The sequence below is a fragment of the Toxorhynchites rutilus genome, chromosome 1, assembly GCF_029784135.1.
Source record: "Toxorhynchites rutilus septentrionalis strain SRP chromosome 1, ASM2978413v1, whole genome shotgun sequence".
Classification (NCBI taxonomy): domain Eukaryota; kingdom Metazoa; phylum Arthropoda; class Insecta; order Diptera; family Culicidae; genus Toxorhynchites; species Toxorhynchites rutilus.
Window position 1 is genome coordinate 23397465 of NC_073744.1, and position 22604 is coordinate 23420068.

At 40.0% G+C, this 22604-nt stretch overlaps 1 protein-coding gene across 2 annotated transcripts in view; it reads right to left on the bottom strand.

Annotated features, from left to right (window-relative positions):
* The window catches only part of LOC129769870 (uncharacterized), a 348536-nt gene that overhangs the window by 304935 nt on the left and 20997 nt on the right, over positions 1-22604 (bottom strand). The window lies entirely within an intron of this gene.

A 22604-nucleotide genomic window follows, 5' to 3' on the forward strand; every position in this document is an offset into this window, starting at 1 on the left:
CTGTCTTAGTTTTTTTTATCATCATCCGGAAAAAGTACTTTTTTTTTAATACAAACGTTATAACAGCCGTTTACAGTTTTCCCTATGTTTCATCACTCCTGTATAAATTAATTCGGAATTGGTTGCTAGATGACGGATTTTTTAATAAAGGTATATAAGTGTTTGTATTGAATGATTACATAAACATATCTCAAACATAGTTCTTCTATAGCCCTGCAAATAAAGCAGAATCTTTTTCTTTCTTTGGTCTAAAAAAGAGCAAATAGAGAAATTCTGAATTGAAGGAAATTCAATTATTTGCAAAATTCAAGTTTGATTATATGTTTTGAAGGTAAAAAACATTCTACATTCTACAAACATCTGATGACAATATTTCTCTATTACAATTTCGCCTACTGAGATTTTAGTAGGCGAAGTTTGATAATTTGGACTATATTTTTAATAAAATTTTCGAGTAGTCATACATTTTCATTTGGAAGCTTTTTATTTACCATAAATTGCGTAAACCATAAAAATATGCATAAACTTTGAAACATAAATTGTTTTTTTTAGGCATCTGCATTACCAAGCGATACAAGACGGTTCCTTTGCAATTTCCATCGAAAAATCTCTGCATTGTAATATATTCATTTTTGGAACCATTACCCTTATCCTCCACGAATCTGCAGTTACTCTCCACTCCTTACAACACATGGAAAATCATCCAGTTCTCCAATAATTCATAACAGATGGTGTTTTGCTAATCGTAATTCCGCTTCCCAAGGCTCCCCAAAAACACCCGGTGGGATTTGGAATGCCATTACAACATGCCGTTATTGGTGCACATTTGGGGCACCCTTTTCTACGCCCGTGTTGTAATTTTTCAGTTTATTGCGAGCACCGACGAAATTAGTGCCGTTTTCTGAATACAAATTACTGCATTTTCTCAGAACGAGCACAGATGGAGTTAGTCCACCTGTGTTCGTTCGTGCTCTCCCTCTCTTTTTGTCATAATCGGAGGTTTGCAATGTCATTCATGGGGGGAGCAGGAGATTGATCTTGGCAATAGTATAGGATAGAATAGGAACTGTTGTTCGCCTTTTATTGAACTATTGATTTTGCTGTGAACTCAACGTGAGAATGACTACACAGAGCGTTATCAGCAAATAGAGTTAAAGCCGCAGTCAGAGAAGCCATCCGTCTGATGATTCGAAACACAATGCTACGTTCAGGTTGTTTAACACTGCTATACTCGCGCATTGGTCTGTCAGACCGAGAAATCAATAATTCGTTCATTTTTCAGAAAATATCAAACTACGACTTTGCGATTTTCTCTAGCTTCGTTATTCGTCGTTCGTCATCGTTTAGCGTATCGCATGTGTTGATACAAAGGGGAAGTGTCCCACTTTTTTAACATTTTCGGTCTGACACACCGACGCGAGTATAGGAGTAACTTTTTTGGACAAGTGCCTTTTTTCATTATCTAGAATATTGTTGATTGAAATGAATAAAATAATGTTAGTGGCTTGGAAATTTATTCAATATAATGCATAGGATCATTACCGGACTATTCTTTTTTGATTTCAGTTCCTTTTGTAACTGGATTGAACGGATCCATATATTAACTATTCGTCGATATATTTGTTGTTAGATTCATAAGTTCAAAAGCAAAATATAAATGTTTGACTTTCGTATAATTAAATATAATGCTAAATATAATGGTCATACATATACACACTTGTGAAAGAATTTCACTTGTGGAATAATTGTAAACAGTAAGCTATAAACTTATCGGTAGCTTATGGTAATTTTTAACAGTTACAGTTTCGGAGATATTTTTTTATAATTGTCCATTATCGACAAGAAAACAAGAAAAAGAAAAGCAAGTTGCTTGAAATTCTTTTATATCACCTTTTTACGCCTCATCTAAAAAAAGGCATGAATTCTTAGTTTACCAAGAAAACAGAGACAAAGGATATTAGAAATTTGCAAGCTTTATATTCCAGAACCTTTATCATCTGGTAATTATCTAGAAGGTCGTAATACATTCTTCTCTTCGATAAAAGACCTGAAAAACACGCAACAACTGCATCAAATGTGAAACAAATATGTTTGTTTCAAGCATTCAGTTATGCTATGTTCTAATTCTCACTCCAATGAAACCACAATCGATTGATACGTTTTTATGTTATTTTATAGCTCTTTATACTTCCATGAATTATATTCAGTTACTTAATTTTAATTAATAACAGTGAAAAATTCGAAATTCGTTATTTGTGTTGGAGTATCATAAATTATTCTATTTTGAGGAGGCTGAACTAGATGACTATTAAAACATAATAAAGACGAAGAAAACTTATTTTTTGGAGTTTTTTTTTTCAATCATACCCTCTTCTTCAAACAAATGCCAATAAAGCCTGAAAAATACACAATGGCAACATTACAGAGAAGTTCAATTTTTCGGTCTGTGACTTCGTGCGCGAGTATACGTGTTATGATTTTGCACGCGAGTACAGGAGGGTTAACGAATGTGTAGAATCAAATGAAGATTACTTTGGAGGTACTCTTGCGATTTCTGCTCCGTCAACTTTCAGATTATTGGGTAGGGGAAAGAGGGTCAATTTCGGACAAGGCTTTCAATAAATAAGTGGTATAATTTTCAACCAAATTAAAAATATAGGTAAGTTAGCAGCGCTTCCACCAACAGATATCATAAAGGCGCGTCCACATTATCTCGAATGATGCCGATCGGCCTGTACCAGGAGGCATATTCGGTTCGTTATGTGATGTGGACGCCACATCGGGTGCACGAAGCCGAAGCCCCATCGGATATACGAAACCGTCACGAACATACGAAGCACAATGTCGTCAACGTTAAAACAAGTGGTAAAGCCGAATAAAGGTAATATTATATTATCAGGCACGTAGCGTAACCGGCACGGCACGTTTCATGCAAGACAAATATTATTGCGCGAGTTTCAAATGTGTATGCGTATATATAGCGGAACGGCTCCGGGCATACACAGCACGCTTCAGACAAATGCATGAAGGAATTCTCGAAAAGAATATTTTGCCGGTGCCGGGCACGAACTACATGGGCGAGTAGCACCATACATACAAACCCAACGTCGAAGTTCGTGGTGTGGGTGCGTTCGTCGCTCTTCGGTACGACATCGGTTCAATCACCAATAGCATTTCTCCGCTCCGTCTGCGCTGCCGGTCCGTACAGAGAAGTTGCTATGCCTGATGATATGAATACATCATGTATTTGTCTGCCGGTGTCGGTACGTGCCGTTTACGCTACGTGCCTGATAATATAAAACGGCCTTAAGTGAGTGTGGACGTGCCGCCCGGACATGCCGACGTGTCAAAATTCGAATCATGCCGAACCCAACCCGAAACAAGTCGGTCCGGATCGAAGAAAGTCGAACCAAAACAAAACGAAGTGAATACGCGTTGACGGCATCGTGCTTCGTGTGTTCGTGACGACTTCGTGCACCCGATGGGGCGTGCACATTACATAACGAACCGAACATGCCGTTTGGTACAGACCGATCGGCACCATTAGGCATAATGTGGACGTGCCCATATAGTTTGACAGTCCCTGGTCGTTTATTACCTACGACAACAATACAGTGTCCTTTTTCATACACATTTCGAAACATTAGAGCTTGAAGTTGTTTTTCCACAATTCTATTGTGAACAATTTAGGAATTAAAGTACTCCACCTCAGTAAGTGACTAAAATGAAATGAAACAACGGGAAAACAAACGTCTGCTTGTTAGATAAAAAATGATTTGTTTTGGGATGGTGGTAGGGAACATTCGGACATCGTACACGACACTGTTTAATACCTCATCAAATTTGTGTTTGATTGATGATTACGAATAAAAATCAATTTAGACTGTTTCTCAGGCCAAATGATGATTCAGAACTATAGAAAGAAAACCGATAGAGTCAGCATCAACGAAGATGAGATGAAGAGAGCTGTCAAACAAGTTTCAAACGGGACGTTTTCATAATTCTATGCTCACAGGTGATCCAATTGGATCCATTGACTTTGCTAATTGTTCAACTGGCGGTTGGATGACAGTTAAACTGTTTTTCAAAGTTCTGGAGCATTTGAAAAAAGTAGCAAAGAGCAGCGTAACCGAATCAATTTTGCTCTTGCTCGACAATTACAAAAGCCATTGCACTTTGGAAACAATTCAATATTGTTGAGAAAATGGCATAATTCATGTATCCTCTCCACCTCATTGCACACATCGCTTACATCCGCTGGATATTTCAGAAACCATTCCGACAAAAAGGCAATTTTCAAAAATTCGAATAAGCCATTCGTGACCTCCAACACGCTCAATTGATATTTTGATGTCCAAATAACAACCAGGATGAATTCAGGATTGTTTTCTAAGTTTTCAAAAAATATTAAAAAAGAAAAAAGAAAAAGTCACAGGAAGGTTGTGTCCGAGACACGACCGCATAATTGACGTAGGATTCCGTTAGACCATCTGTTGATTGTTGATATGTTTGAAGAACTACATCGTTAAACTCTTTGATAATGATTTGCTGGGCCGTTTTGTTTGGTTGTTGGGTATTGTTTGTTTACTTCACCAGTGTTTACCGAGTTGTGATGACAGAAGGATGGTAAACAGTCGTTGGATGATGCGTATCAGATGAAAGATACAGTGGAACGAGATATGATGAAAATCGCCCTCTGTGATCCTAGACGAGATGGGACTAACACTAATCCTATATGTAGAGATATGGGAAATCACTTTTTCTAATATTTCTTCACTTTTCCTGTTTTCTCGCCGTAGAAACTTTCCTTGGGTGAAACTGAACACAAAAAACAGACAGCTTAAACCAAACGAACCGTTCTCGAGCGGGAACACGCCTTGGTTTTTATTTATGAAAATTGAAATAAATCGTTTCATATATCAAGTCATTTTTAACACAACTGCTACCATATACAATTTTACACTTACACTTGTTTTAAATTTTTCACAATACACGATCGGTCATTTATATGAAATTTCACAAAGCAACCCACATTAATGTTGCAAATTTAAATATTATTTGCAGGAATTAATCGTATCAGTCACATTACTTGCAATATAAAAATGCCCCCGACTTGCATATATTTGTAATCCCAATTTCCTCCAGGCAGCTTGGTTTTGATGTCTCTGTTAGGGACCTGCCGCATGTGTCGTCAATTTTGACCAATCAGAAGTGGGTATTTCCGTTAGGATAGGGGTTGAGATTTTTCATTGTTCGATAGTTAGTTTAATGACATATATTATTTAGTTCTATATAAAAAATTGTTATGGAGTACCGAAATCTATTGAAGCAAAAACTTCATCAATCAATCATGAAATGACTGAGCAATAAGCGTTGGAAATTGGACAATTTTCACGACGTGCTCGATTTTCGATTTTCAATTTGTTCCCTAATATGTTCCCAAAAGACGTAATCCTACGTCATAAAAACAAGAAGTGGGTTATATCTGTGATATAACCGCAAGGTAGACGTAGGACTACCGTTGGCTCGGTAATCATTTATTTTTAATTGCATCTGAATCAATTCTTAATGCGTGAATTAAAGATTTGAAAGATTGCTGAAAGTTTTTCTTGTTAGTGTGTGGGTGGATGAGTATAAGTATAGAATTGTTATTAACATAAAATTCAACTCTTTCGAACTTATTTTTGGTTCTGAAACGAACCGATGGAATTTGAGTGGCCTTGTAAAAGCAACTGTAGATGTTTGATACTTGATTCATTTTTGTTTTCGTACTCCATACTCCATACGCAGAATAAAAACTGAGGGCGCCATTTCACGGTGAAAACGAAATAAAGTTACCTTGCATAAAATTCATTTCGTTTTTATCGTGATGTGGAATTTTTTTTGACTGTTTCATGCGAAAGCAGAACAGAAACTGATGCTATTGGATTGCATCACTGGAACACCAAGCCGAATGCGTAAATGGGTGCGAATATTCCTTCGCTTGGACGCATTCACACGCAAACAATTTTTTCTTGACTGTTGGATGCGAAAGCAGAACAGAAACTGATGCGAGTGAAAGTACTCACGCCTTGCGTGTGTCCGCTATGGTTTCCCAAACACTAATGCAAGCGAGCGAAAGAAATTACAGCTTGCATGTATTCGCTATGACGGTTTCTCCAGTTGCCTAGATTTTGCGTCCGTGTTGTAATATTGAAATATATTGATATCGCGGGACATTTTCGTTTCTTTTGCCAAATGCGGGACGTTTCGCGGGACGTAATCTTACGCGGGACATTTTGTTGAAATGCGGGACTGTCCCGCGTAACGCGGGACGTCTGGTCAGTTTACATAAGAGCGTAAGTGGATTCAAATTGAATTTTTTTGGAATGTTTCGGTGTTTGGATATGCTTTTTCAAATCAGATTTACCTGTAATAGTGATAAAATGATAAAATGCACAAACCGCAACAGCTATGAATCAAAACTCTGAACGAAAACCGATGGAAGATCTCGTGGAAGATGTAACTGTCGCTGTCGCAAAATTTTAGTCATTAAAAAAAAAGAATTGCTGAAAAACAAAATACAAAACAAATTTAAATTGATCATAAGATTCGTCAACAAGATTGAATTTCTTATAAAAATACTGACAAATGCTAGAATATGAAAAATGAATCAGGACACCCCAAAAGCATCTCAAAATCAGGACATGTCCTGCTAAATCAGGACAGATGGTATCCCTAGTTAAATATAACATGAAACTAATTTCGAGCGTTTGAAGTTTTGTGTCAAAACCATATAAGATATATCGTATCACTAAAATCGCCATAACTAAATAAATAATGGGATTTTCGATTGTTTCCTATTTTCTAGACTAGAATACTAGAACTGATGAAAATTAAATATGGTTTTCACCAGTTACATAGAAAGCCACAGTCATGGAAGCCATCCGCCTGATTCGAAACACAATGCCATGTTGAGTTTGTTCATCGAATGTATCTAGTCGTTTCCAATTCAATTTCTGTTCTAACAACTTCAAAAGTATGTTGTGTCTTAATTGATCGAAATAAAATATATATTGCTTTTCATCCCGAATTAAATCACTCTTCGTTTCGAGCTCAGTGCAAACCAAATATTTAATTCAACAAAAGCCTGATCAAATAAATATTTCCTAAGCGCACCACCTACATGTCACATGCTTCTATTCTCTATCACCTAGCTTGGACAGAACTTTATCGGTTCAAAATAAAGCTCTGTCTCAGGCCCCCTTTTCAGAATGTATGAACGGTACGAACGAGTCTGTTTGTTCCATAAATTGAACTTAATTAAAAGGATCTAAGCAGCAGCTCAACTCTAAAGCGGACCTTACACGGTCAAATTTATTGACAATATGATGACATTTGAGAGCATAATGACAGCTGAACATGGCCGACAACGCAGAAATCCGGATTTTCTGATTTTCGGGCATCAATATCGTGACATTTCATATGGATGCATGATGATGACGTTTTACCTCACGGACTTCCAGACTGAGTTGCCAGCCAGATTTGCAAGCGGACATTTAATGTTTGTTAGTCTTTTTTGCGATTGCAATTAAAATTTACAAACTTCTGAAATTGCAGGAATCATAAATGAAAGCTTTTGGTTTGGAAAACTGATACAGTAATTTACATTTAATGCGACATGCCGAGGAACCACTCAGTGTCGCATTGGAGGCGATTTGACCTGTAATTGGACATTGAAGATGAGAGTGGTACAGCGTCGACGTCTGGCGGCGAATTTCAATGTGGGGCCATTATTTGGGCCCGAACTCGATGTTTACAAAAATGTATAACTAAACGTGTCGCATACAGGTGTGTCCAATTAGAAAAATGTCGCATTAAATGTAAATTACTGTACCTAAAATAGCAAAATACAGTACTTTTCGCGATACAAATCAAAACCTCAAAGTAAACTGACAATGTGATGGTGAGAGAGTGAATGAAAATTAACAACGTCTTAGGAATTTTTTAACATTGAACTCGGTCATTCTTTGCGCTAGCGAGCGGGGCAGCCACTTTAGTCTAAGTTGTGTGTTTCTTCATACTCCGCTATAAAATTTGGAGAATGAGAAGATCTGGGAAAATCACAGGTGAAAAAACATCACGTGATAATTCAAGTTACAGTAGAATCCCGATTATCCGCGAATAGTCGGGATGATGATTAAACATAGAAGCTATGTTTTATCAATACAGAAATAGATACAGATACAATAATCGGGGTACAGATACAGATACAGATAATTGGGGTTCTACTGTCATAGTCTTATTTATCGAATAAAAACATTTGCTTGCAGATAATATAATTTGCATATATTTTCGCAATCTAAAATAATCTGGCATCCCTGAAACTGAAAGGATCAGTCTGAATTTGTGAAGCGAGTATTATGATGTGTTTTTGAGAAGGAAAAACGAGTTTTAAAGTGTAAATTATGAATGAAAATTAACTTTTCCAAATCATGCAAAATTAGTATTCTATGTGAATGCAAATCACTTTTTTTCTGCAAATGGTGAGAAAATCCCATACAAAAATTGTATCTGAAACTGACGTTATATAATAATAATAAATTTTGGTAGGAATATCTAAAAATTCATAGAAAATAGGTTAAGTTAGAGTTAGGATTACGCGCTTCAACTAATTAAATAATACCAAGTAGATATTTTCATTCAAATTTTACCAATTGAAAATTGCCTTTTAGCCTTCTAATCTAATGGAGAATAGTTTGGATCCCAAACTCGAATGTCGTCACAAGCCATCGCGGATATTTTCGTTGTCTCGGGTTGAGGGCGATATTGACTAGTGATCCCCGATTTTTTAAATTAATCGTTCATCAGCTAATCGAATACTTTTCAGTAGTTTGTTATTCGATACGATTAATCGCCTCAAATAATCGATTAATCGATTAATCGTTACACTGAGAGAAATAATTCGTTAGAATAATATTTCTCATTTACTAGAAAGCCATCTGGAATCAAAAAAGTGTTCATCCCGCCTGAAAATCAATTATTATCGTTCACGCTCCCTTAGACTCGTAAACGAAGCTCAATTCGCGTTGACGGCATTGAGCTTCGTTGACCAGTTAGGGGATCGTCAAAGATAATGATTGATTTTCGGGATAAAACTGCAGCGACCGTACGTTTTTTTCTCTGGGTTTGGATCGATTAATCGACGTAAATTATTCGTTCGCTTCGATTAGTGGTTGCGCAGTATTCGTTCGATTAATATTCGATTTCTGTAGGAAGTATTCGATTAATCGATTAATCGAACGATTATCGGGGATCACTAATATTGACCGTGTAAGGTGGCAAAATATTGATTGAGGTTAGATCGGATGTCGAAAGCCTAGCTGTCACGATATTGAAGACATGTATTGTCAATCAGTTTGATCGTGTAAGGTGCCTATAAGACTCTCGCACTGTGTCTCTTCGTGGGGGGAAAAATATTGCCAGAGGACAACAGAGCTGCACATTCTAGCGCAGCGTTGATATCGTGATATCGTTTTTTTTTTCATTCTGCTACCGTTGTCGGTGTAGGTCTTCAGAGGGAAAGTGAAAATGGATTGGTGGCGTCAAATTTATATTCATTTACAGATATTTCTCAAAAAAATACAGAGATGAGTCTACAATAATTCCCAATTTGGTAATTCCAGAAACTCTAAACATGATTCCACGAGATCACGCGTCAGGAAGTTCGCGTCACACCGTGAATATTTTTCCAAATTCGAAATTCGCCGCAAACACCTTCCCTCCCTCTCTCCGGCATGCTATAAACACATCAAACCGATTCCAACAGTGCAAACAATCATTGTAATTCAATCAGATATTCAAATTCGAGCCTTCAGACCCAATGAACACTGAGCTCCGACTCTGGTGGATTCGTGATATCGACTCCGCGAAATCCAATCACAATCACACGCATACACAGAGGCTGGGTGTGAAACGTGATCAACACGATGATTTTCCCTAGCTTTCTATCGGAATCATCTTCATCCCAGCAAATAGCAATCGTTTGCTGGCTTGATTTTTCGCCGAAAAGCGATATGAGTTAGTGTGGTGTGATGAGTGGAACAAATAAATTCACGCATCAATCAAACGTCGATAATTTGATTGAACTGTGATGAGCACCGACAGAATGGGGCAGCCTGCGCAGGGTCGACCTTATGCTCGTAATGGAATCCCGAACGCAGATCATCGAATGTCGTGAAGTTCCCCCGCGACCATTCGCTGGACAAACACGCATCATCGGCATCGTGTGTTAGCTGGAAGCGCACCAGTAGGGCTGTCATCAAAACCCGTTACCGCCTAATCACTTCTAAATTCTATCACATTTGAGGAACTCTTGTCGGCTCCACACAGTCATCCCGTCCCCGCAAATGGGTCATTGACGAGGGATTATGCCGATCTACCTGTTTTGCCAATATACGTCCATTTGCAGTCATTTCTCGAACAGACAGCCACACACCCACACTGACGCTGGTGAGTGTTCATGCGAGATAAACCCGGGATAGGCAGACACTCATTGACCGTTGTGTTGTGTCGTTGTCCTTGTTGTCGAAGGCAGGGGACAGGATGTTGATACCGACGTGCGATAGATGGTTGATGCTTCTCTGATGACTTTCCCTATGGGAGAAATTCACTACTGATCGTTGTGCTGGGCAAAAAGAGCATTTCTGCGTTTCCTGTTTGCCACACCGGGGGTTTGACCCGAAAGCAGGCCCACGATTGGATCTTTGATGTGGTTTGATCCATACGAGGGGTATAAATTGCAATCATGTGGAAACATTCACACCTCGGCGCTGATAGCGTTCAGGGATGCATCAGACGGAATGGAATATGATTTTACCATTCTTATGGGGCAGATGTATTTACACATCACAGTTGAATTACAGTATGTTTAGGTCACAGAGATTGTACAATCTAGAATCTGCTCAACAGATTGAAACGATAATGCTGTTGAATATACAGATGAGCTTGAGATTTGAACCATTCGGGCAATATAAAAAAAATCGTTCTATGTTATATCAATACTAGCTGACCCGGCAAACTCCATTCCGCCAAAAATGGATTTTTTTGTTATCAATATCTCCAAACATTCACGTTTTCTTACTAAGCGAACGTTCATTGGTCCAATCGCAGAACTTTTGATTGATTGATCTTCTAATTGACCTTTTACAATTTTTTTACTATAAATTTCCTTGTACTCTTACTCGTCATCATTGTAATATCAAATTATTTTCAGACACAATTCTCGTTCAAGATTCTTCAATCACGTGCAAATAACATGTCTCTCCCTCACATGGAATACATATTTGATACAGAAAATATAATAAAATGATGACATTTATTTATTTATTTGTCAATTCATCAACGGGCTGTAAGGGCCCCAATGATGTGCTTAAGGATATATAAAATTCTAAATCTACATTTAAATCTAAACATGAATCAAATCCTCTTGTACAGTTTTTACGTCAATGATATGGATGATTGTCTAACTAGAGACTGCACGCTGAGACAACTTGCAGACGATGGAGTTATTTCCATCACGGGTACTAATCCCGTCGTTCTGCAAAAGTCGTTGCATGATACCCTGAACAATCTGTTCACGTGGGCCCTCAAGCTGGGTATCGAATTCTCTACGGAGAAAACTGAAATGGTCGTTTTTTCTAGGAAGCACGAACCCGCCCAATTCCAGCTTCACCTATCCGGCAAAACGATCCAACACTCTATGTTTTTCAAATACCTGGGTGTATATTTTGATTTTAAGTGTACCTGGGGGAGACACATTGCGTATTTGAAACAGAAATGCCAGCAAATAATAAATTTTCTCCAAACAATAACCGGAACATGGTGGGGTGCCCATCCAGGAGACCTCATTCAGTTGTACAAAACAACGATATTGTCAGTGTTAGAATATGGCAGTTTTTGCTTCCGATCAGCTGCCAGGATTCATATTCTCAAGCTGGAGAGGATACAATATCGTTGCTTGCGTATAGCCATGGGGTGTTTGCATTCGACACATACGATGAGTCTTGAAGTTTTGGCAGGAGTACCCCCGCTTACTCTTCGGTTCACAGAATTATCCTACAGATTTCTCATCCGTTGCAAGATCATGAATCCATTGGTGATTGATAACTTCGAAAATCTACTACAACTGACTCCTCAGTCAAGTTTTATGTCTTTATACCATGAGTACCTTACCCACGACGTGCACCCTTCACCAGGCATCTCCAACCAAGTTTGCTTCCCATACTTTTGCAATTCCTCTGTTATTTTTGATCTGTCCATGCGACAAAAAATCCATGGAATACCAGATCACCTACGCTCCAATGTTATTCCGTCGATATTTTCGGAAAAATATGGGAAAGTTGGATCTGATAAAATGTTCTTTACTGACGGTTCATACATAAACGGGTCCACTGGCTTCGGCATCTTCAATGAAAATTCCAGTGCCTCTTTCAAACTCAAAGACCCTTGTTCCGTGTATGTCGCAGAAATGGGTGCGATATACTATGCTCTAGGGATCATTGAAACACTGCCCATCGACCATTGTTTTATTTTTTCAGACAGTCTCAGCTCAATAGAGGCAATCCGCTCAATGAAAGTTGATAAACGCTCATCTTATTTCCTAACAAGAATAAGACATCTATTGAGTGTTTTGGTCGAAAAATTATTCAAGATTACCTTAGCATGGGTTCCCTCTCATTGCTCGATTCCGGGGAATGAGAAAGCGGACTCGCTAGCTAAGGTGGGCGCTTCAGAAGGCACACTTTTTGAAAGGCAAATTGCCTATAATGAATTTTTTCACATTCCTCGTCAGGACACACTCGTTAGTTGGCAGCGCATGTGGAGTGAAGATGAGTTCGGTCGCTGGTTACACACGATTATTCCTAAGGTTTCGACGAAAGCTTGGTTTAAGGGATTGAATGTAGGTCGTGATTTCATTCGCGTGATATCTCGGCTTATGTCCAATCACTACAACCTAAACGCGCATCTCTATCGCATTGGGCTCGCAGCAAACAATCTTTGTGATTGTGGCGATGGCTACCACGACATCGAGCATGTTGTCTGGTCGTGTATCCGGTTCCATGCTGCTCGCTCTCAGCTCTCTAGAGCACTGAGAGCACAAGGCAGACAATCGGATATCCTCGTCCGGGATATCTTAGGTAGCCGGGATCCTGATCTTCTGCTTCATCTATACCTGTTCCTCAGAAACGCCGATGTCAACGTTTAATGATGTTTCCTTCGTTGTGTCCCCGTTTCATATCCCTCCTATCCAATCGATAAACTTTTACTTAGTCGCGGCAATACATACACACACTCTTTACAGATGCACGGGCCGAAGGTTGTGCAGTCCACTGATCGTTCAACAAGAGCCAAAGGTTGTACCGCTCATGACAACTCTACACGAGCTGATGATTGCGCCGGCTAGTGACCATTCTATCCTGGATTCCTCGAGTCGAGAAAGACGCACCACGCTAGATATGGGGTACAGACTAGGGAGCGTTGCTGATTAATGGTCAGCTGCATCCCAATAGGAAGTATCCCGTGTCGGGCACACGTACAGAGCATCGAAGACTGCAACATACCAATTATGAGAACACTTGTAATACTAACCTCGAGCCAACCGCGAGTAATCGGTTACATATTACTAACATAGTTGTAAGACAAAAATTGTCAAAATATTGGACTCCCGGCCCCGTCAGGCTAACGCCACATGTGCCTTAATAAAAAATATATTTTGGGGAAAAAAAAATGAATCAAATGACATCGTATTACAATTAATTACATCAAATTACAGTCATCACATATTAAAGATACACTTAAAAACAATAATCACGTGACTGTGTGTTCTGTAAAAAAAGAGCTAAATCTCCGACGAAGAAGCGTTCGGGATAAATGGTAATCGAACAGCTTGGCTACCCTGTTGAAAAGTCTTTGTAGACCATTTAATCCACCGAACATGCCGTAGTTTGTACGTAGGGCGGGCAATCGTAACATCAAGTTATTTCGGAGAGCCCGAGGTCGACCGTTGAAATTATTTTTCTCCAGAAGACCGGGACAATCGATGCGTCCTTGTAAGGTATCAGCTATCATCAAAGCCCTGGCTGTGTCTCTACGAACCGACAAAGTTTCCAAGCTGATCAGCTGACATCGACTCTGGTGACTCGGTAATCGGAGGGGGTCAGTCCACGGCAATCTACGCAGAGCATACCTTATAAACCTTCGTTGAACTGATTCGATCCTTTCGACACCGTTGTTGTAGTGTGGAGTCCAAACAGCTGCACCATACTCTAAGATGGAGCGAGTGAGGGAGCAGTAGAGGGACTTCAGACAGTAGATGTCGGTAAAATTTTTAGCAATCCTGAAGATGAACCCCAGAGTTCTGGATGCTTTATTCACCATGTATGTGATGTGCGGTTTGAAAGAGAGTTGCACGTCTAAAATGACACCCAGGTCCTTGACTTCGCTGACACGCTCAATTTCCGTGCCGAACAGGACATAGTTGTGCAATATGGTCTGTCTCGTGCGCGAAAACGAGATGACAGAACATTTAGCGGGGTTAACCTCCATTCGGTTAAGAATACACCAATCGGCAAAAGCATCCATCTGTCGTTGAAGGAAGCAACAATCTTCAATCGAGCTGACCTGAAGGTAAATTTTTAAATCGTCAGCATATGATAGCCGTGGACCTTCAATTACCAGATCTACGTCATTAAAGTATATCAGAAATATCAAGGGGCCCAGATGGCTACCTTGTGGTATACCAGACGTAGCAGCGAAAAAAGGGGGTAAGGATAAGGGTAAGTTTCACGAGAGGAGCGGGAGCCTCGCATAAAAATGGGGCTGTGTCCTGCGCACTCACAAAGCATCCAGGCTACGGCCGTTCTCGTTAGTGACGTGATTAATTTGCGAGAGAGTGGCTAAGCTATAAGTATTTAGCATGAAAGACGCGTTGGAATGGAGGGCTGAGTGACCCAGATCCGGATAAAGGAAACCGTTGCGTGATTTCTTCCACGAGATTCCTGGGATATTATAATCACCCATCAAGATGATTTCATCTGTTGCTTTAGCGACTTCCAGAACGGAGAAAACTGACTGGCAATGGATATCGATAAGTTCACGTTCTCGTGTTCGGTCAGGAGGGATATACAATGCGCATAGATATAAAGTGCGGTCGCCAAGTGTGATCGCCGTCTATACCTGCTCTAGACAAGACGATTTTTGGTTTTCTACAGCCCTCGTCTCAAGTCTGGAGTTCATGGCTACTAAAACGCCTCCGCCTCTAGCCTAACGACTATTATCAGCGTTCCTATCGCAACGAAAAACTTCGTAATCGCAGCCGAACACTTGGTGAGAGAGTATACGTGAGTCCAACCAAGTCTCCGTGAGAACTACTATGTCGTAGCATTGGTCTGATACAGCTACCCGGAAATCGTCGACCTTGTTGTTGATACCGCCAACGTTTTGGTAATATACACTAATTTCCTGATGACGGTTGGAAGAAAGAGCGTTGAAATGCGAGGTTGTGGTAGCTGGAACAACAGTGGCTTCGAGGTTCGGGTCGGCATCAACCACACCATTGATGTATGCAGCACTATCAATGGGACCAATATCAGGAAGCGAAGAAACGGTACTGCAATCGTACTTGCCTGAAGTAGCAAGTTGGAAGACTCCCTCACCAGCTCCGAACACAGGAACGGAATGTCTTGTGTGGCAGGTGGTAGACATCTCAGATATGACGATTCCTTCCTCGAGTTTTGTTCTTACCCCTTTGCTTGATTAGTTCTCGGGATATGCAGAAATTTGTGTTTCATTTGTATGACAGCCTCCCCTTAAGGGGGGAGGAGTGTCGAAACACTATAGAATCGTATCGTGCTCTCTAAAACATCCACATGACAAATTTGATTCCGTTTACTTAGTTAGTTCTCGAGTTATGCAGAAATTCTGCCATTCCATGCCAAACCTATATAGTGGTTCTCAGATTTTCGTCAAAAGTGGTAGTTTGGTTCTTTATCGCAAATTATGAGACCCATATTTTTTTTTTGTCAGGGTGACAGTTTCCATTTTAGGGTTGTCCGAAAAATCAACTTTTTCCTCTTTTTTCCAAAAATGACTTTTTTCAAAAATTCATAACTTTTGAACTACTAGACCGATTCTGATGATCGTCATATCAAACTAAAGCCAATTTCCTGGTCTTTTTTGAAAAAAATACTATACCTGCCGTAAATGAATTCTGCTTTCGTTATTATTGATTGTATTCGTTTTTTATTCGTCATTTTTGGCAAAAATGCGAAAAAATTGTATTTTTGGACCACCCTAAAATGGAAATGGTCACCCTAACAGAAAAAATAAAAATTACGGGTCTCATAATTTGCGATGAAGAACAAAACTACCACTTTTGACGAAAATCTGAGAACCACTATATCGGTTTGGCATGGAATGGCTGAATTAGTATTTCATTTGTATGATAGCATACACCACCCCTTACCCGCCCTCCCCCCTCTCCCCCTCTTAGATAGAGGGGAGGAGTGTCGTACCGCAATAAAAACAGTTTTTGCTTCTTAAGACCTCCACATACCAAATTTGGTTCAGTTTGCTTGTTTGTTTCTTGAGTTTTGCAGAAATTTGTATTAATTTTGTACGGCAGACCGAAGTACAGGAAAACCTGTTTTTGTGCGGTATATGAAATTAAGTATATTTGACGAAGTTGCCACCCATTTAGTCTTTTTCAATGGTTTATATGCATTTTAGTGTGAAAAAATCATATTTGCGTCTAAATTATCCACTTCTAAAATCATTCCCATCCTTCCATCAAATGTTCGAAGTTGCGCATGACATGATTTCTAACAGCAACAAGTTTCGACATGCAATTAAAAGCACAACCAGCCACGCGTAACGAAAAAGCAAACTGTTCAATCGCAAAGCAGGGAAACAAAAGGAAATCGAACGGCGAACGGCGTGGATTTGAGTTATTTTCTTGAGGGAAACTTTTTTTATGCGGTCCCTATCTACCACACAAAAAAAAAGTTTTTTTCAATTTGTGTACCGAACACGATTTTTTGAAGCTACTGTTGTAGTTTCGCACGATTTTTTTTATGCGATTTTGTTTTGTGCGGTCCCTATCCCCAGCACAAAAAAAGGTTTGCCTGTATTTCAATAATTCGTGGTGCTCATTCAAAAATATTTCCAGGTCGGCGGTGATACGCCAGGGTGGATGATTGTAGCCGTTGTGTACGTTCACTGGACAGGAATGCTCGGTGTGATTTGAGCTCTGCCAAGGCGTCAATGCGTGAAATTCCCAGTTCTTCGTGCACTTCCAGGAAAATTTCACGCAAAAAGTTTATGTCTGTTGGTAGACCTTCAGCTGCGAGCATTACAGATCTTTACTGGTAATGTCAATGCAAATTTTTTCAAACACATGCTATCTCTTTCTACTCGAGAGGTGGAGTACTCCTGGTCATCTCTCGGAAACGGTTGGTAAGCCCAATCCTCGATACAAATGGTCAGATTAGACTGAAAAAATTCTACTAGATGTTGCAGATGATTCTCAGCAACCCAAAAAGAAAGGTTGAGATCAAGCTCTGCACAGCACCTTCCGCTGCTTCATTGCTCCCGAACAATATTCGAATCCGACGGGGAGGTAAATCAAACATTGATGTGCCCATAAACGAGTGCCAATATGTATTGGATATGGCAGTAACGTATATGTGAAAACCGATATCCGATGGACCGAGATGAAGTGCGGATAAATATTCCACATACACAAGGTTCATCTTACGAAACTGCAGTTCCGTCAGTCTAGCGCTTCATTTTTGAAAAAGGTTTTACCATTCCCCGTTCGTTCCCGTTGAACGACAGCAGTAGCAACTTCCGAAGCGTCGGCAGTAAAATCTGGCACAAGGAAGCTGCTATCCCGTTACAACCTCGTATCCATGACCCGTGGCTCTGACGCTGCAGTGAATTTGTGTGTATATATTTTTTCCGTTGCTTCATTCTGTCCCTCTCTGTACAGAACGTAACGTGTGAGGTATTGGGATGCGGCTTAATATATTGGCATCATTATCATTCCGGGCGTAGTCCGGTGTTTGCGAGGTTGTATAACACCGGATGAGTGAACCGAGGTACGAGAAGGACGGCCTGCCAGCGGTAGCAGTAATAAGTGCTGTTTGTACAGAACTTTGTTCTTGCTTCGTGCAACATGACAACCTACGAGCAAATATACGGAGATTGTGGAAGTTGGTCTCCGCTCGCAACGCTTTCCGGGTGCATGAGTCATGCGAGAATGTATCACTTTGTAGCAGCAAATTGCACATTAGGTTCAAAAGTGGATAAAGAGAAGCCCGGTATGAACCAAAGAGAGCCCAAACAACAGAGAGACTCGTCCGTGTTGTATTTGTTTTGCTAAATATTGGGAGATTAATGTGAGGGTTGCTGAATAAACTCACAAACGTTTGCCAACCGAGCACTCAAATCCGATTTCTTGAATCTCCATTAAATCAAAATGGAAATCTTCAGAAAACATTCAAATCCCTGAAATGTTTTGAGGATTCTGCTGGAAACTGCCCATGAAGATACTTGTGATTGAAGTTTACAACAAATCCTAGACTGGGCCAACCTTCTGAATATTCATGACCGCCCAATTGGGCGGCTTCTCATACGCCCTGTCAGTGGCATCTACACGCAGCGAAGATTATATCGAGTTTCTAAATTTCAACAGCGATAGCAGACAGCTCCGAGAAATGGCTGACCTTTTTTCCCGGGAAATTTATTTAGGCCGACATTCCCGTGGTGGGGGGATGAATCTTTCGAACCATGGTTAAGTTTCTCTAAATCCAACGATAAGCTAATTATCCGGATTCCAGTGAATAAGGTCTAGCCGTCGGGCTAAAGGAGGATCAATACGTGCTCATCTGATTATTCATCAACACCTGTTATTTCGAATCCGCAAATGATGTTTACGGCTTCACCTGAATCGTGTGGGAAACCAAGCGTCTCCAGCACCACGCTGAAACACCCTCGAACTCGCTTTATTCATCGGTGGGTCTCTGCTCAATCCAAGTTCATCTCCCACGACATTTGAAAAAAAAAATACATGAAACTTTCACGTTGTACCCATAAAATAAATTATAGTCGCCAATATTTTTTTCTGCAGAAAATCGCTCCCCTGGCGTCGACAGGTTCATAAATTCTCACCCCGCAGGGGTGGCGGGTCCAATTCAGGTGCAATTCGGAAAACTCATTAATTTCGCCATTCCATTTCCACACCATTTTCCCAATTGAGCAGCACGGTCACCCCCTACCAACGCACCAACCAAATGGTACACACACTCTCGATTGCTGTTTTCGAGCAGCCGCGCAGCACCAATTCAAGAGGCGAGCAGCTCACGTTCAGGCAATAATTCGACCTTTAACTGGTTCCACACCGGAGAAGAACGAATCGATTACTCATGGCGGGGATGCTGGGAAGCCAATCATTTCAGCGATGAATCTAGAAGAGAAGGGGGTCGAAAAAGCGAGGCAGAGCGAACATGTTCTACGCCCTCCCAATCACCACCACCACTCCCTTCACCATCTCGAAGCACCATTTTCGTGCGACCACAGAGATTGACTTGAGTACGTTTCGGCCGACCCAATCCAACGCCCATCAAATCGAGACGACGACAGAAGCTGACTTTAGGCTAAGAACGTTTGAGTCGTCCCCGGCAGATGATGGTGTACCGCGCGGGGAATGGTTGAGTGTATGTCTAATCCAGGCTGTATTTTTCACCCTCTTGTGAATCCTTGCCTTGTGTTTGATAAGATAAAGTGAGCGTGTGTTATTCGATTTTGCATCTCATCGATGCGATTGCAAACGGCTTTCTTTATCTTCAAGATTGGGAGGTCTGATTCTCGCAATTCTGTGGGTAGGGTGTGGCCAATTTTAACTTCTTTTGTCCGTAATAAGCAGAATAATTTTCCCGAAGGTTAATTGGCTACACGTTCCTCTGGTCGAGAAAAAGAAATCCATGACATTAAGTATATATGACGAATTTCGTATTCGTCTTAGTATTTGGCAGCGCCATATCAGATTGCAGTGAAACGTTTTTAGTGTAATGTCATTGGTCACTCAAGCAACTTTGCATGCTTCAAATCTCCAAAAAATAGACTATTTTTTGAAAGGATCAATGTTTAAATATACAAATACAGCGCGTACTCGATTATATACAGTCTCCGATTTATTTTCACACTTTCCTCGTTCAAATTGAATAGGATTTTAAAAAGGAATACGATAGAATAGGCACCTAAGTGTAACTGTAGGATATGTAGAAAAATAATAAAATTATTACCATATCAATAAAATGTTTATACTATACTTTTTATTAATTCATAGTGCGACTAGTTTGTACTGCAGCTTTTTGCGAAACCCATGTAATATGACTTTGGCATTTGTTTTTGTTGTCAATTCATCTTCAAATTGAATAAAATATTGCTAGATCGTGTAAATATTGTCTACAAATAAAGTTTGATCTTCATTTTATAATTTATCCGCAAATTGGGCTCCGCAAGCAACTCAGAAAAGTCGCTTTGGGCGACGAACGTGTTAAATACTCAGTGCAATGTGTGCATTGATATAAAGAATCAAATTGCGACATATGACCAATTAGTGTATTGTTCTCGCAAAGGCAAGAAAGAATCGTTGCTTCTCGAAATGATTCTACAAACCCTGCAAGCAATTAAACCCATTCAGGGTCCCAGGAACTTTTTACTAAAGAGTTATGTATGAAATTTCGACGTGTGTGCGGTAACCCTCGGTTGAGACAACGATACCTCATATCGATATCCCTAACCTGTCCTGTCCCACAAAAATTGTTGCCCCTCTAACCTCTAGTAAACCGCGAGTAATCGGTCGAATCCTATTAAACAGAGATTTAAGTAGAAATTTTGTATGAACAAATCATGAATTAGCGGCTCTGCAAAGCTTATGCGATTGAGCGAAATAAACGAATTGAGAAAAAAGAAAAAAGTCTTAACATCTGTGTTGGAGCAGCCTATCATCTATCGAATCAGCAGCATCCTATCCCCCAAAAAATACTCCTATTGTTAATCCCATCATCTATTGCGTAACCCAATGTACTGAAATTGAAACCTAGCTGCGACTAGGGCAAGAGAGAGAAAGCTAGAATAGATTGGCAGATCCGTTTGGCTATAAAAGAAGCCAGACAACTAGGCGCAGCCTCTTTTACACCAGATCTGATCCACAAAACAGTTCGCGCGTTTTCTTTCGAAATAAAAAATATCGAAAAATTCAAATAGTTCGTTGTTTCCGCATAATTAATTCCGACGGTTCTCGCCTGATCATTTTTGGTCCTCCAAAGCCGGATTTATCGCGTGATTTCGAAAAATCACGAAGTTAGTGAAAAATTCTTATCGTCAGAATTAATTAGATTGTGTCGAAAATTGTACGTTACGCGTGAGCAATCAGACAATTAGTGGAGTGAAAAGTGCGAGAAAGAACAAAAACTGAACTGTGATCTCGTTAGTATTCTTTATCAGTTGGACATTCTATATCTCGAAGCGTCGAGATTTCGTATATCCACATCACATCACACATCATCGGATGCTGAGCTGGCGTGGACTTCTATTGTTGCGAGTGAACAATAGCATCGATTACGCGTCCTTCGCTGGATAAAAGGGATTGACCGTGAGTACTGCATGCGAGTGAAGCCTCGATCGATAGTTTTGTATGTCGAAAGGAAGTTTATACGGAGAAGCAAATAAAGGAAATTTGTCGTTTTATTACCAGAATTTTGATTTGATCGATTATATACAATTTCGAGAGTTGTCATCACAGAGCGTTAGTTGGTGGCATAGTGTAAGCCGAATCCACAAGGTGGATAACCATCGTGTGAAATTGCGAGTAGAGTTGAGAAAATTTCATTAGTTGTTGCAAAATGTCGTCAAATTTGCGGAAGCTTTCCCGCCAAGAGCGGTTTTATCTCGATACAATGGTCAGTTTAAAGCAATTTTGTGCGAGTTTCGATCCTGAGACAGATGTCATTCAATTAGAAGGATGGAAACAACGGTTAGATACACTACATAAAGAGTTCTATGCAAATCGTCTTCAAATTGAATTGTTGGAGGATGATGGTGATAAACGTGATAGTGGTGACGAAGATCATGATACAGTAGACAATGCAAATCGCACGATTCGTCAATCGTTTGAGATGGATTTTATCCAAGCACAAGGTTTTCTAACCTCTGAAATGAACAAACTGAAAATTGATCCGAATCGAATACGAGATTCGTCTATGAAAGCCGAAGTGTTTAATTACTCATCATCTCGTATAAAATTACCTGAAGTGAAGCTACCATCTTTTGATGGCGCCATTACTGAATGGATCACGTTCAGAGACACATTTAAGTCACTGATCGATTCTAATCCTCAGTTATCACAAATCGATAAGTTCACATACCTCGTGTCAACTCTAACAAAGGATGCTCGACGGGTTGTGGAATCAATTGAAATCACATCTGCAAATTATTCTGTAGCTTGGCAGTTGTTAGAGAACCGCTACAATAATAAGAAGCTTATAGTAAAACATTACCTT